Source organism: Pantherophis guttatus, chromosome 7 (assembly GCF_059756535.1).
Source record: "Pantherophis guttatus breed Tessera chromosome 7, ASM5975653v1, whole genome shotgun sequence".
Lineage (NCBI taxonomy): Eukaryota > Metazoa > Chordata > Lepidosauria > Squamata > Colubridae > Pantherophis > Pantherophis guttatus.
In genome coordinates, this window is record NC_142069.1 from 33703993 (window position 1) to 33719364 (window position 15372).

General features: G+C 42.1%; 1 long non-coding RNA gene across 1 annotated transcript in view; it reads left to right on the plus strand.

Moving 5' to 3' along the window:
- Positions 1-4855, plus strand: part of LOC117655534 (uncharacterized) — a 45026-nt gene extending 40171 nt beyond the window's left edge. The window contains exon 4 of the long non-coding RNA XR_015728905.1: positions 3647-4855. This is a non-coding gene — a long non-coding RNA (uncharacterized LOC117655534). The remainder of the gene's footprint in view (positions 1-3646) is intronic.
- Positions 4856-15372: the final 10517 nt, after the last annotated feature.

The window sequence follows — 15372 nt, forward strand, 5'->3', positions numbered from 1 at the left end:
GATGGATCTTCCTTATTTTTTAATGCATCAAACAAAGGACTAAGCATACTAGTAGGAAGGCCTACGTATGGTCGCAACCAATTAGTTGAACCCAAAAGTTGCTGTAATTGAACATAGGAAACTTTATCCTCTATTCTTAGTTGAGGAATTTGTGGGTGTGAATATGTCTGTAATAACTTGTGACCTAAATAAATAAATGGTTCTTATAGCTGTATTTTTTCTGGTGCTATCTGCAAACCATATGTAGCCAGATCTTGTGTTAGATGTTTTAGCCAATATGGAGAAATTTGCGGACCAGCAACTAAGATATCATCCATATAATGATATACCAATGCTTGAGGATATCTTTTTCTAAAAGGCTTCAAAGCTCTCGCAACAAAGTGCTGACAGAGAGTAGGACTATTTAACATGCCTTGAGGTAATACAGTCCATTGATATCTTTCTGTGGGTTGTTCAGCATTTAATACTGGAACTGTGAAGGCAAAGAGAGGCTTATCCTTTTTGCATAATGGAATGGTAAAGAAACAATCCTTTAAATCAATGATCATAACTTGATATTCCCTAGGAATCATGTTCGGATTTGGGGTGCCACATTGTAGTGGCCCCATTGGTTGTAGAATTGCATTGATGCTCTTGAGGTCGTGAAGAAGCCTCCATTTACCAGATTTCTTCTTTATTACAAAAACTGGCGTATTAAATGGACTTGTAGTGGGTTCAATGTGGTTAGCGGCTAGCTGTTCTCTCACTAACTCATGTAAGGCTATAAGTTTTTCTTGCGGTAAAGGCCATTGTTCCTCAGGAACAATAAAGGCCATACAGGCGTAGAAGATTGCCATACTAAAGGGAGAGCAGTAGGCCGAGACATAGTAACTATTAATCATTAATAATTAATTTTGCTTGAAATTGCAACATCAAATCTCTTCCCCATAGGTTTACATGAATGGGGAGTATAACTGGCTTTAACTGGGCTGTGCGTTTGCCATCAAGAGCTGTTACCGTAAGCCATTTGGTGCTGCGTCGGGCTGCTTGGGGTCCTCCAACTCCCCACACGGAGGGTGATGTAGTAGGCCAATCTGTGGGCCAATTGTCAGTGGCTATGACAGAGACATCTGCGCCAGAATTGAGGACTCCTTCAAAAGATCTGCCATTTAACAAATATATATGCTTTGGTTTTTGTTCTTGAATTGATTGTGTTACTGCCATAATGCTAGGATGCAGGGAGCGGATAGGATTGGTAGAACCAAATCCTCCACTTCCTCTACTAATTTGCTTACTTCCTGCTGGCACTACATATGGAACAATTACCAATTGTGCCCAAGAATCTCCTTGTTTTAAAGTCATGGGCACATTCATTTCAAATTGTATCATAATTATGCCTTCATAATCCGAGTCAATGACTCCAGGGATGACAAAAATTCCTTTTTTCCCTGTGGAGGATCAAGGAAGGACCAATCCCACAGTGTTAGCAGGTAATGGTCCTTTCAGTTGTGATGACATTAAGGTAACAACTCCAGGGAAAGGAATGAATTTATCCTCTTGATTAATCAAATCAATTCCTGCACTCTCTCTCGTAGCTGCTTTAGAATTTTTAATAGTAATGGCGGCAATTGGGCCGGGGCTTGCTGCGAGCCCGAACTCTAGTTTCCCTGACTATTTCTCTGATTTCTGCACTGATTTGCCCAGTGAAACCCCTTCTTACATTTAGGGCAAAAAGTTTTTGGTTTAGTTATTTGACCTCCTCCTGGCCCATTGCCTTTATGGGCTCCACCACCAGGGGCTCTGCGCTGCTGTTTAAAATGGCCAGGTTTATTACAATTAAAACAGTTACCTTTGGGCTTGCCAAACTTTCCTTTTTGTAAGGCAGCTGCTAAGGCATCCATTTGATGAACATTTGTGCCTATATCAGTGCATGCTTTCAACATATGAGCCAAGGTGTAATCCCCTCTATTAACAACAGATTGCAATGTGCGGCGGCAATCAGCATTAGCATGTTCATAAGCTAGCCTTTTCATTAATTCTCCACTAGCTTCCTCATCTACTTGCCGCTGAATAGCTTCTTGAAATCTATCAATAAAATCAGAATATGTTTCAGCAGCATTTTGTCAAATTGCTGCAAAAGACTTGCTAGGTTTGCCTGAGATTGGCACTTTCTTAAATGCTTTGAGCACACAACGCCCTATCACGGAATAAGCTGGCAGGGGTGTACCTGTGGCTTGTTGCTGTATTGTAGTAAAAGCATCAACTCCGTACAGTTGGTCTGGTATATATAAACCTCCTGAATTGTTTCCTGCATGAATTGCCTCTCTCTGATATTTTGAATCCCAAACAACATACTGTGCTGGTGTGAGAAGCATGCGAAACAAATCCTTCCAATCTTGTGGGATCAAATTATAACCATTAGATATGCCTTCCACCATTCCAATAGTATAGGTGGAACGCAAACCTGTCTCTGTGATACCTTTCCTCAGCTCTCTCAAAATTTGATATGGCAAGGGATTCCACTGATATTGAGCTTGCCCTTGTGGATTGACTGTCTGTGACCGAAAAAGCTTGGAGACCCTCTGCAAGTTCTATCCCAGTGAGGGTTCCTTTTTGCTGCTCTTCCCTAAACCCTGCTCTGACTGCGCTAAATGGCTCCTGTGAAAAAGCAATCGGTAAGGGTGCAGTCGGGGAGCTAGACTCCACTGTCTTCAGTGTAGTTGCTGCCGGCAGAGTCAGCTGCATATATGGTGGAGGGGGAGCAGACCCCTCCTCAGGAAGCAAAGAGAGAGATGGTGACGGTGCCTTGAGTTTATGAGTCCCCATAACCTCAATTGCTTCCTTACATTTTTGCCACAGCAACAAATGTTGAATTGGTGCTCGTGGTGGCAAATGCAAATGAATTCTAAGTTTTATCCAGTCCCGCAAGTCTAAGGTTCCTGCCTCAGGGTACCAGGGACATTGACAACCTATCTCATTTACTAACTGCTCTAAAGCACTTAACCTAACTCCTGCTGTTCCATTGTCTTTAAGTATTTTCTGTAGCTCTTTTGCATGAAGCTTCTGTGGAGCTGACAGTTTCCCCCCCCTACTCACGTATTTTGGGGAACAAAGTTCGCTGTGGTGCACCTGGGCTCGTCCGGCCGAATGAGTGCAGAGGGATATCACGTCGGGGTCACCAGGTGTTGTTGTGATGAAGAAAGATGCATAGGCAGGAAGAAGGTTAATGGGAAGGCACACAGGACAGCTTCTGGGAGCTCCCTTTTATTGATCTCTACAGTCTTCATGGCAGAAGCTGATTCATTGATCAAAGTTCATTTGTAGTTGATTGGCTAAACAAAGCTCATGCTATAGGGTATGCTATCCATATGGACAGCTCATGGTCAGCTCATGGTTTTCCTGCTGCAAACAATGTGACCTGCTTACGTGACAAATCTCATGTCTCACACTTCCTGAGGAAGGGTCTTTAAGGATCATTGTGCTGACGTTTGCATTCCTCAGCATGGTTTGCCAGCTACTGAGAAAGCAACCACCCCCACATTTTTCTATCTCCTGAAAGGCTTCTTGAGGCTATTGTCTTTCCATAAGTCATTGAGTCATTTAAAACAATTTGTCATCTTCCGTGATAAGTTGGTAATGGTGTCTCTGTTCTCTGTCTTTTTTCTAGGAGGTCAATCATCTTCCAATTAAGTCTGTCAAGGTTTCGACTGACAAACTCAACCGAGCAAGCACAATCAAGAAGGTCCAATTTCTTTAGGCAAAGCTTTATTGAGTACATCATTTTGGCACAATTAAGGCAAAACCAGCCCTGGCTATTTCCCACACAATCCTGTATAATTAAAGTATAGTAATTCTCCTTCCCCATCTTGGTGTAGGTCACATTGTCCAATTAAATGCAATAGAATTGTTATGAGAAAATACTGAGGATCTTAGCCATGGGCTGAAGTATCCTTTATTCCCACTCTCCTTATGTCTGGAACCTACATTTAATTTCCCCCCTCCCCTCCCCCTTAGTTTATTGGCAAGCTGAGAGGTGATAATAGTTGCAACAGTGTAGCTTGACAAAATCATGCATAGTCATGCATTGAAGCTTGACAAAGTCATGCATAGTTCTGCAGGGTGAGCAACAATATGGAACAAGCCCTGTTGGTCACAAGAGCAATTCTGTCTTTTTTCATGCTTCTCTCATAAATAATTTAAAAAGTGCTTCCTCCTTGATTTCTACACCAAACTGCCTGCTAAACTGCTCTCCCTATTAACTTGATCAGTAATCAGATAGATGATTAGAAGACTAGAAGTAAATGCTGAAAACCAGACAGTCTTGGCGGCATCATATTTGAAATTATTGAAAGTAGATCAGAAGTCATACAGTTGGAACTAATCAAACGTGATGTCTCCCTCAATTGCTGATTCAAACAAAGAGAAGCCATCCAAGAAGAACTATAAGGAGCATCAGGGGAACATTGAAGGATCTGTGGCAGAGTCAAAACAAGGAACAATGGAAGTGGATGGTGGCTCCCTCTCTCTGGAACATCATTCCCTCAGAGATTAGAATGGCCCCCATTCTAATACTCTTCCGGAAGGTGCTGAAGATCTGATTCTGCCAGTGGGCCTGGGGAACCCAGAGCGGGATGGAGCCCATTAAATGGCTTGTGTGATCTGCTGTTGCCGGGATGGGGGGTGGGAGATGGGGAGTGATTTTGTTATATTGTACTATATTAATTTATTTGATTCTTTTTGTTAGTTTTTATTGTTTTAAATGTTGTTTTATATTCTGTAAACTGCCTTGTGTCGCCATGAGCGAATAGGCGGCAATATAAATTCAATAAATAAATTAAAAAAATAGCAGATCCTATCCCCCCTTGTACATTCTGCTCTGTCCCACCCTATCTCTTAGTTTATATCTCTAATATATATCTATAACTATATCTCTGTATCTCTATATACCTATCCCTACATCTATATCTATATCTATATCTATATCATTGCACTCAAATTTATTGATCAAATTGACAAGTAACTTTTTCCTTTCCATTCTCCAAGTTTAGCATCAATTATTGTCCTTGCTCTGTCCATTTATGTTCCCTCCCATTAACCATTTGTTAATTTACTGCAATCACAACACTGGCCCTGAAAAAGTAGCCAATTGGGCAAATGAGCATATGAACTGTAAATATAAAAGCTATTTGAAAACTGAAAAGGATGAGGACAAGAAGATACAATTAAGTGAGCAAATGTGAGCAGGGAGAAAATTTGAAGAGATACTAAGCTTTTCCATACGGCAACCTGTTGGAGATGGAAACTATTGCCAAGAGAAAGCAAATTTGCCCTGTTGTTCGTTTGCATCATCCCCACTGTCTCAGTTTGCAAACAGTTGAATGGAAGGCAGAGGGCATAGTGAGAAATCAGCTTCTCTGGTATCTGCAAAAGCTGAGGCATTGCACATAGGCAGTGCTTTCCTCCCAGCATGGAGATGCCTGGGAGAAAAATTAAGTTCTGGGTACTTCTAAGCAATAATCAACAGCAGATTCCCAAATGGGTATGCCTCCAGGAACAGGTGTACAGATTTTGCTGTGGTATTAGATTTTGTAGATAAACCTGGAGGGGTAAGCATAAGATAGTAGTGTCCTAAGAAAAGAGTACATAAATGGAATGGTTTTCTGAAGACTGTTGCAGGAAGGGTGCCCAAATATTAAGCAGTATAATTTACTTTTTTTTCTTGATGTATACAGTGTATTCAGTTTTTGTATTAATTGTTTAGCTTTGGGTACTGCCTTCCTATGACATTGTAGGAGTACAATTATGTTAGTCTACTGTAGCCAAAAATCAGGATTCTGGTAGCACTTACTCAGACTTAACATTTAGTTGTATGAGATCTGTAGCTGGTATCATAGTTATCTCAGGATTCAGCCATGAAAAGCTGAGAGTTGTTGCCAGCATTGGATTAAAGGTCTATGTCAAACAGGTGTAGCTTAAATGTTGTCGTTGCTTATTCTTAGCCTAAAGAAAGTAAGTAAAGGGGTTTGTATCTTCATTCTAGGGTGATTTCTGTTTAGGTAATCTGCCAAAGTTTATGCAAATAAAACAATTTAAAAGTAAGAGGCCTCGGACCAGAATCTTGTGGTAGACTATTCATTTCCATATGGCTTGAAATCTGCCCTCTAATGTCAGGTAAGTTAAGCTTATGGGAAGAAGTGTCACCATCCGCTAATAATTAAACATGGTCTGCCATATTCTGGACTACATTCTTGCCATTCTAGCCTCCATGCATAATATTCCATTAGACATACAGTGGGGGACTTGGAAAATTGCTCTTAGAAATTTGGATTTACAAATTCCAATGTTGCAAAGTTAAAGGGTAAGTATATAGTAATTTGACCATAGGGTTAGTTTCAAGAATGTCTCCTGTTTGAGGGAGATGTGCAGTTCAGAAATGTGAAAAATAAATAAAATAAAAATTAGTGACAGGTACTTATATACTTGCCTTGTATGAAATGATGAAATTTTAAAATAGTTGCTGCAGTCTTATGTATGCTCTGTGTAATATAATAAGCCTGTTTATTTCTATTAGCTTAGAGGAACACTTCTTGGTATTTAAAGCATGGTACCTGTTCAGTGGTATTACCATTAATAGACCAAGAGAGTTTGGGGACTGATATCAAATGCCATTATTTTGGTTTTGGAGTAATTAATTTCTAGTTGGCCTTCTTGCAATGCTGTACAAAGGCATTCAAAGTTCTCCAGTATAGATCCTCGAGAGGATTACTGCATCATCTGTATTATAGGAGTATAGCCATATGTATCTCTTGTCAATTTAGGATTCATTCATGTTATTAAGCTGGTCTATCATGTCATTATATAGAAACTGTATAAAAGAAATGCTAATGTGCAACCCTTGCCAATCGGAATAAGTACCACCAGATATCCTTGAAAACTACAACTTACTCTGTTATGATTTATCATGCAATACACAAATAAGAAATAAAAGTAATTTATAGTGGCAATGTGCAGATTATTCCATAATTTAATGTGAGAAACAGAATTAAATCTTAGAGCCTTAAGATCAATTATGGGCAGTTAGGAGGGGATGTTACTTTGAAGCTAAGACATTGATCAATTGTAGAGCGGCCTTCCCTCTAGAACAGGGGTGTCAAATTCAATTTCATTGAGGGCTACATCAGGGTTGCATTTGACCTTAGGGGTTGGGGAGTGTGGCCAGGGTGTGTGGCCAGCTCGACATCACTCGTGTCAGCAGCTGTGGTGGGCCGGGCCGGGGGGATCCAGCGGATGAAGAAGAGACCAGAGAGAGCATCAAACCTTTGTCCTCCAGAGGAGCCTTGCCATCTGCTTGTGGCCAAGTGCTAAGGCAGAACTTTCCTTCCTTCCTTCCTTCCTTCCTTCCTTCCTTCCTTCCTTCCTTCCTTCCTTCCTTCCTTCCTTCCTTCCTCCCTCCCTCCCTCCCTCCCTCCCTCCCTCCCTCCCTCCCTCCCTCTTTCCTTCTTTTTCCTTTCTTGCTCTCTTCCCAGCTTTCCTTTTCCTTTTTCTTTCCTCTTTCCCTTTCTTCTTTCCTGTCCCTTCTTGGATGCTGAAATGCAAAAGAGGAAACATTTCTCCTTTTGTTTTGTTTGGCTTTTAGTTTGTTTTACTAGCCAGTGAAAACAGAGCCCTGGGGGGGGGGGCACATGGCCCCCTGGGCCCTATTTTCAGCTTGGATGGCCTCCTGAAGCCCTCTGTCAGTCCCATTTTCAGCCTGTATGGCCTCCTGAAGCCCTCTGCCAGTGAAAATAAAGGCCGGGGGAGCCACATGCGCCCCTCCCAAGCTCCATTTTCGCTGGCAGAGCCAGTCTCACTGTTTCCATGGCTGCCCTGTGGGGCAGAATTAAGCACCCTGCAGGCCGGATCCAGCCCACGGGCCTTGAGTTTGACACCCTTGTTCTAAAATAAATGCTATGCTGACATTGTTTTGTGTCAGTTCAAGGATGCATGGATAGCACTTCTGTGGGAAAATGCTACTAACTTACATTCTGTAAGCTGGCATCACAGAATTTCTATTTATGTTTATTTTCACTATTCTTTATGGTCAGTGCAAAAAAGCCTTATTGTACTATTTTAGTAGCAATAACTTTAATGTTAGAAATATATATTTGATATGTAATGGTGAAAAATGCTGTACTAGAGCAGGGAGGTTTTTATTAGTAGGTTGGGAGAAAAATATGAAGAAGAGAGAGAAAGCAAAGCAAATATATATATTTTTTTGCTTGTTACCCCAGCCTCCTGACACACTGAGACAAAGCAGGCATTGATGACTTTGCTTCCTCTGTAATTTTAAGAACAACAGGGAGTTGGCGGTGGTGTTTCCCCTTTTGTATTCTTATGAAAGTGTTGTGTTTAAAACGTGGATTATCCTCCCACCAAGAGCTTATCCTTGCTTCAACTTCAAGACAGATAAAACCATGTTGTTGAATCAGGTATTTCTGTTACCTCAGTGGCAGGGAACATTGATCCAAAAAGGATTGGATGTGTATTACTATGATATGGTTGAGTAGGAAATACTTAGGGAGAAAGGAAGCCTGCTAGGCTACTTTAACAGAGAGAAAAAAATCAGTTTGTGTTTTTGCTTTCTGCATAGCAATATCCACTTTGAATAGTTGAAGAATCAATCTGTTGATCTGAGATATGACATTTTACACCTGTTGAGGATTGAGCCCAGCATGTCCTTGTCACTAGATAACATGCCGTGCCTTATGTGATTGTGAAATTGCCTGCTGGCTCAACTGTACTCCATTTATGATTGCGTAGAATTTACTCAATCAAGACTACACAGAGCTTTTCTCATGCAGGATTCAGATCGCAAAATGGACAGGAAAATACTGATTTAATCCATAACTATTACCTGTGAATTCACATGAATTAGCTCTAGGTTGGGTGTAGAAGAACATGGATTGCAGTCTTTCATTAGTTATATGATTGAAATTGTAAGAGTCATATAGTATTACATTACACATTCTGCTAAGGCCATTATATATTTACATTTCTCTACTGAAGAGCAGGTAATTTGAATTGGTAATTGGTGCTGTTAGATGGACAATCAGATATCCTACCAAACTGTTCTCAATGACGGATGGAATTTGAAGACGAGTATATTTAACTGAAATAAATCAACTTGCAAATAGAACTTAATTAGCCAGACAAACTGAGTAGTTTATCTGGCAATAGTCATTCATATAGAAAGTGTATTTGACAAAAAGGATAATAAACTGCTAGTTAATGTTTGCTTTATGTCTTAAAATGCAGCTTTCTACAGAGAACAGTTATCTTCTACCCATGCACAGAACTGTCACCATAGTAACCTGTTAGAATTTGTGGGTGTTTTGTAGCTGCTGCCTATAGAATTATGCCTCAAATGTTTATTTTTAAAAATTCTGACAAAACCAAATAAAGGGCAGTGGGTTTATATGTATATTTAAGTAGAAGCTCAAATACTAACTTTTCTTTTATTACAAGATAACTTTTGATCCATTGTACAGGTTATAGATTTCTTCTCCAAATTGAGTAAAGTTGCATTTTTTCTTGAAATCTGTTCATAATATTTTCTTTAAATATTGGAGAACTTTCACTGGTATCTGCTGAATATTATAGAGATAGGAAGAAGTACAACCTATACCACCAAGATAATAATTATTATGTTTTTGTTATGAAAAAGGGTGTAAATATGATGTTCTCTATATATTATTATATAGTTTGATTACTGTCCTTAATGCTTAATGCTTAAGTGTGTTGTCCTAAATATAGTCTTCTATTTAGTTCTGGAAAAGTTAAATACATCCGAGCTTGATGTTGCACCACTAGAATCAAGCATTCTAATAAGCCTTAGGTTGGGTTTCCTTCCGTGTCACACCTCATAATGGTATTGCATTTGTGGATGCTTGGTTGGATCCTATTTTGCAGGTAGGCTACTTTTCTCCAATATTCACTTGCTAATAATGTGTTTTGGAGCATGTATAACATCTTTCTGAGAGAGCAGTTTTTCCTTTTTGCTATATTATTCAATTCTGGTTCATACAGCATCATGGTCTGATTTTAGGTACTCTTCCAAACACCTGAAGTTTGTTCACTGAAGCCACATGTTCTTGAATTAATTTCTCTAGTACTTGACTCTCTTCTTTGAATGTGTAGGTGGTTGTACAGTAATTCTTAGCTGTACTTCACTAGATTTGGAGTCCTTTTGTTAAACTAATTTGTGAACTGCATATGGATTCCTGTGTCCCATTTTTCTGTGCCAAAGTTTTCAAATACTCAATTTTGAAGTAGCAGATGGAATCTGGGTTAGCTTTGAAGTTCTTGGCTATGCATGTGATCCAGCTTATTGAGAGCCCAGTACATAAGAATGGGCACTTGTATGTTGCCAACATGGTTTTCATGTTGGCAACATGATCCGTTACAGTCATTTCATTTTCTGATTGCCCTTTGATGCTCGCTGTCTCAGAGTGGCTGAACCTATTGGTTAGTCCACCTCAGTGATTAATTGCCCTACTGGTCTAATCTACCTAATGGAACTGACATTCACAGCACAGTTGTTACCAAGAGTAGGTAGTAGCTTTGTTCCAGGAAGGCTTTTGCACAAATTTGTTTTGGGCACCAGTTGCCTCATTGCCTAAACTGGGAGGTACTGCTCATGGTCAACTCATATCTTTGCTACCTCTCAAGGGGAGGATATTACTGCAGTACAAGTCTACATAGGACTCTTCCTGAAGACCATTTGGAAGCTGTTAATTGGTCCAGAATGCAATGGCACAGGCATTTATGGGCACACTTCTGAATGTCCATGTTACACTTCAGCAGTGTTTGCTGTATTAGGTCCCAGTCTCCTTAAGTGGTTCTCTGTGTCTCTTTCAAATTTATACAGCTACCCATCTCCCCCAAGGGTGACTCTGGGTGGCACACAATATCCTTGCATATTTCACATCCTTTCTGTGTTATATAATTTGTTGAAAGCCGATTTGTCTCTAAATATATATATAGTGCATTTTCAAGTTAAATTGATTTCCTCTTCTTTTCTGAGGACACGAGATAATTTCACTGATCCTCTGCCTACTGAAAGTTTCTTTCTGACTGATAAGTTAATTGCCAATTGCTGCCTAATTTAAGAAATCTTTACATTTAACTCTTTCGGCATTTTATTTGTTTGCATTCTGTTTTCTGCCATTCTTTCACTATGCTGGGATGACTCATATGGTTTTGGATGTAGGAGAGCTGCTTGTTTATTTGTTTATTTTGCCCTGGTCTTTCAAATGACACAGGCTATTACAACTCAGGCATCACCTCCCTATGCTGGGCTTTGTAAGCTAGGTATGGAGAAAGTTTGACTTTTTTCTCTCAGAATTATTCAAATCAAAGTCTTCTAGACGGTTCATTATAAAGTTAAGATCTGTTCCATCTTTCCTTCTGCATGAGTAACAACAGAAATCATACTTTTTTTGGAAGTAAATTTAGGATCAGGGCAATATTTTCAGGTTTCATTCTCATGTTTTCCTCTTCAAATTGCCTACCCATTTCACATATTTTATTCATATGCAAATGTAGATCTTTCTCTTCACCTGCTCATTGCACCGCCTCTAAAATGTACTTTTGAAACTATTATTTTATCATAGTGTTCTTAGTGAGATCCAACTCTTACATATATAAGGATGGACCTAGGCAGATCATTCCTTATGCTCTGTTATTTGCAATATCCCAGTCTTTTGAATCATGCCCTATGTCCGTGAGGGTTTTTTGGGGACTTCAGAAGTATTTTCATTTTGAAAGACATGGGAAAAATGATGATCCTTCCAACTTTTCCACAAGGTGAAATTTTACTACTTTTCTGCTTGCATTTTGAGAAAACAATGAGCTCTGTATTTCACAGAATTGTTCACATTGCCCATAACCATGCCAGAGGAAGCAATTTCAATATGTCCTTGAAAAATGGGAATTTAAACTGAGTAAGGACTAATGAAGCAGCTCGTTGTAATTTTCACAGAAAAGAAGTTTTCTCACAGGAAATGAGTTGTTATGTATGTATCTATTTTGTGCGGGAAATTCAAATGTACAGTGAATTCTGATTGGTTCATGGTTGCCTCTGAAAAGTATATAAAGAGGACTGTTGCCTGTGTTTCTTTGCTGAAGTCTCACCCTGAATTAAAGAGCTGTTGTCACTAGCTTGCTTGTGCCTCTCGTTATTCCCGCGCTACAACATTGGCGACGAAGGTGGGATTGAGGCCATAAGAAGCAAACTAAAAAAGCTTGGACTTCCAGCCAGGGTGACGAGTGGACTACGGAGACATATTGTGATGTCTGCCTACGTCCCGCCCAAACCTTTTGATCCGACCTGAGAGAAGTGGGGATCGTATCTGACCAGGTTCGAGTGCTCCCTGGAAGCAAGCGAAATGCAAGGGCTCTCAGTGAACCGAAAAAGAGCCCTGTTCTTAAGCCACTGCGGGCCAGACGTTTTTGAGATGGCCGAGTCCCTCTGCGAGCCGACCCCAGTACAAACGGTCCCCTGGGACGTCCTTCAAGCAAACCTGAGAGCCCACTACGCTCCAGTTCCTTTGAAATTTGTACAGCGCTACGAGCTCCGGCAACGTGTACAAGGGGAATGAGAACCGGTCAGCACATATGTGGCCGCACTTCGAAAAGCCGCAACACATTGCGACTACAGAGACCTAGACGATGCGCTACTCGAGCAATTGATTTGTGGCATTAGAGACACTCGACTACAAAGGCGTCTTCTGGCCAAGCCAGATCTAACACTAGCTGTTGCGCTTGATGAAGCCAGAGCACACGAAGCATCTACAAAAGCTTCTGAAGTGCTACAGCGGCTACTGCCAAGCAAAGACGGCCCGAAAACAGCCCCCGTCCACAGAGAGGAGGCGCGAACCAGCACGGAGGAAGAGTCGGATGAGGACGTCTTCCACATGGAGAAGAAAAAGCGAGCAGAGCTGCCGCCACGAGAACTGTCCCAGCTGTGGTGGGGATCACGAGAGAGAATCATGTAAATACAGAGACGCCATTTGCAGGCGTTGCGACAGGAAAGGCCACCTAAAACGAGTTTGCAGAGCTCAATTTCCGTGTAGTCGCAAGCCACGTGACTACCGCGACCAACCAGAACCGGCTCGTTCAAAACAGCCAATCAAAGATGACGGCGCGAGAAAACGGGAAAGTGGGAAACCTACAGCACGAGAATCGGCCAAGCCAGCACAACCGACGATGAGAAAGTCTATACAAAAGTAGAAATCGAAGGCAGACCATGCGAAATGTAAATCGACACCGGGTCTACACTGTCAATCATGTCCTGGACAACACTCAAAGCGCTCCTGCCTAAGTTCCAGAAAGCCCAGCTGTCTCGACAGAAAGTTCGCCTCCTCGACTACCAGGGAAACCGAGTTCCCGTAGAAGGCATGGGCACGTTCCGGGTCACCTATGGCGAGATCCAGAAAGAGCTGCCCCTGATCTCTAGGCAAGTACGTGGGGACCCCTATCTCTTTTAATTTAGACCCCAACGTAGCGCCAATCAGGCTAAAGGCAAGACGGGTTCCATTTGCTTTAAAGCCCAAAATTGATGCAGAGCTCGACAAACTCATTAAACAAGGGGTGTTAGTTTCCGTAGATCACGCTAAGTGGGAAACCCCAATAGTCATGCCAGTTAAATCGGACGGATCAATTAGAATTTGCGCTGACTATAAGTGTTCGATCAATAAGGCATTGCAGCAGAGCGCCTATCCCGTTCCGATCGTCCACCATCTACTACACTCCCTGGGGCCTGGCAAGCTATTCGCAAAATTAGACCTTGCGCAGGCGTACCAGCAGCTGCCAGTAGATGACGCTACGGCAGAATCGCAGACCATAGTAACTCACAGAGGTGCCTTTAAATGCACTAGACTACAGTTTGGGGTTAGCATCGCTCCAGGGCTCTTCCAGAGTACCATGGAGCGCCTTCTATAAGGCCTCCCAGGAGTCGTTCCATATTTCGATGACGTCTTAATTAGTGGCCAAGATGAGACACAGCTAGGGAATAGGGTTAGACAAGTTCTAACCAGATTCAGAGAAGCGGGGCTCAAACTCAAATGAGCAAAATGCAAAATAGCGGTTCCATCAGTGGAATTCTTAGGCTACCGAATCGACGGCACGGGCATTCACCCCACAGAAAGCAAAGTCAGGGCCATCCAGAACGCACCCACCCCTAAATCGAAGCCCGAACTGCAGGCCTTCTTGGGGCTTCTTAATTTCTACACCATGTTTTTAAAACACAAAGCCACCATTGCAGAGCCACTGCACAGGCTCCTTGGAAAAAACGCTCCCTGGGTTTGGGGCAAACAAGAAGCGGCTGCATTCGACGCAGTAAAGAAACTTTTGTCTGAGGACAGTTTACTCATTCAATACAATTCAGAACTACCTCTAGTATTGGTGTGTGATGCTTCCCCCTTTGGTGTAGGCGCAGTTTTAAGCCATAGACTGCCGAACGGGTTAGAGGTGCCCATCACCTATTACTCTTGCATCTTATCTAGTGCTGAAAGGAACTACAGCCAGCTGGACAGGGAGGCGTTAGCGGCTGTAGCTGGGGTCAAAAAATTTCACGAGTACTTGTTTGGCCGAATTTTTGAACTCATTACGGATCACCAGCCTCTTTTGGAACTTTTGGCTGGAGATAAACTGACCCCGGCTGCTCTTTCTCCCCGGATGACCAGATGGTCCATTTTCTTAGCTGCCTATTCCTACAGACTGCTCCACCGGCCGGGCAGAACTCTGGGACATGCTGACGCTCTCAGCCGATGCCCCTTGCCCGAACCGTTGGACAACCCGACTCGGGAAGCCCCCGTATTACTCATTAACGTTGTGTCCCCGGGCTCCATTTCTTCAAGCGAGGTGGCAAGGGCTTCTGCCAGGGACTCTGTTTTGTGCACTGTAATGGGCTGGGTAATGCGGGGTTGGCCTACCAAGGTGGACAGTGGGGATTTTCAATTGTACTTTAACAAGAAAAATGAACTATCTATGTTGGGGGGTTGCTTATTGTGGGGAGACAGGGTGGTCATTCCTTCGCGGTTGAGGCACAAGGTTTTAGCTATGCTGCATGAGGGACACCCTGGTATTGTTCGCATGAAAGGCCTAGCTCGTAGTTATGTTTGCTGGCCACATCTCGACCAAAACGTCACTGAGTAGGTGGGGAAGTGCAGGCCCTGCCAGGAATCCCGCCCAGATCCTCCTATAGCTCCCGTTCGGGAATGGGAAAAACCAAAGGGACCATGGGTGAGGATTCACATCGATTTCGCTGGCCCGTTCCACGGCCAGAACTTTCTAATCATTGTAGATGCATATTCTAAGTGGCTCGAGATTGCCTTAATGCCATCTACCACTTCT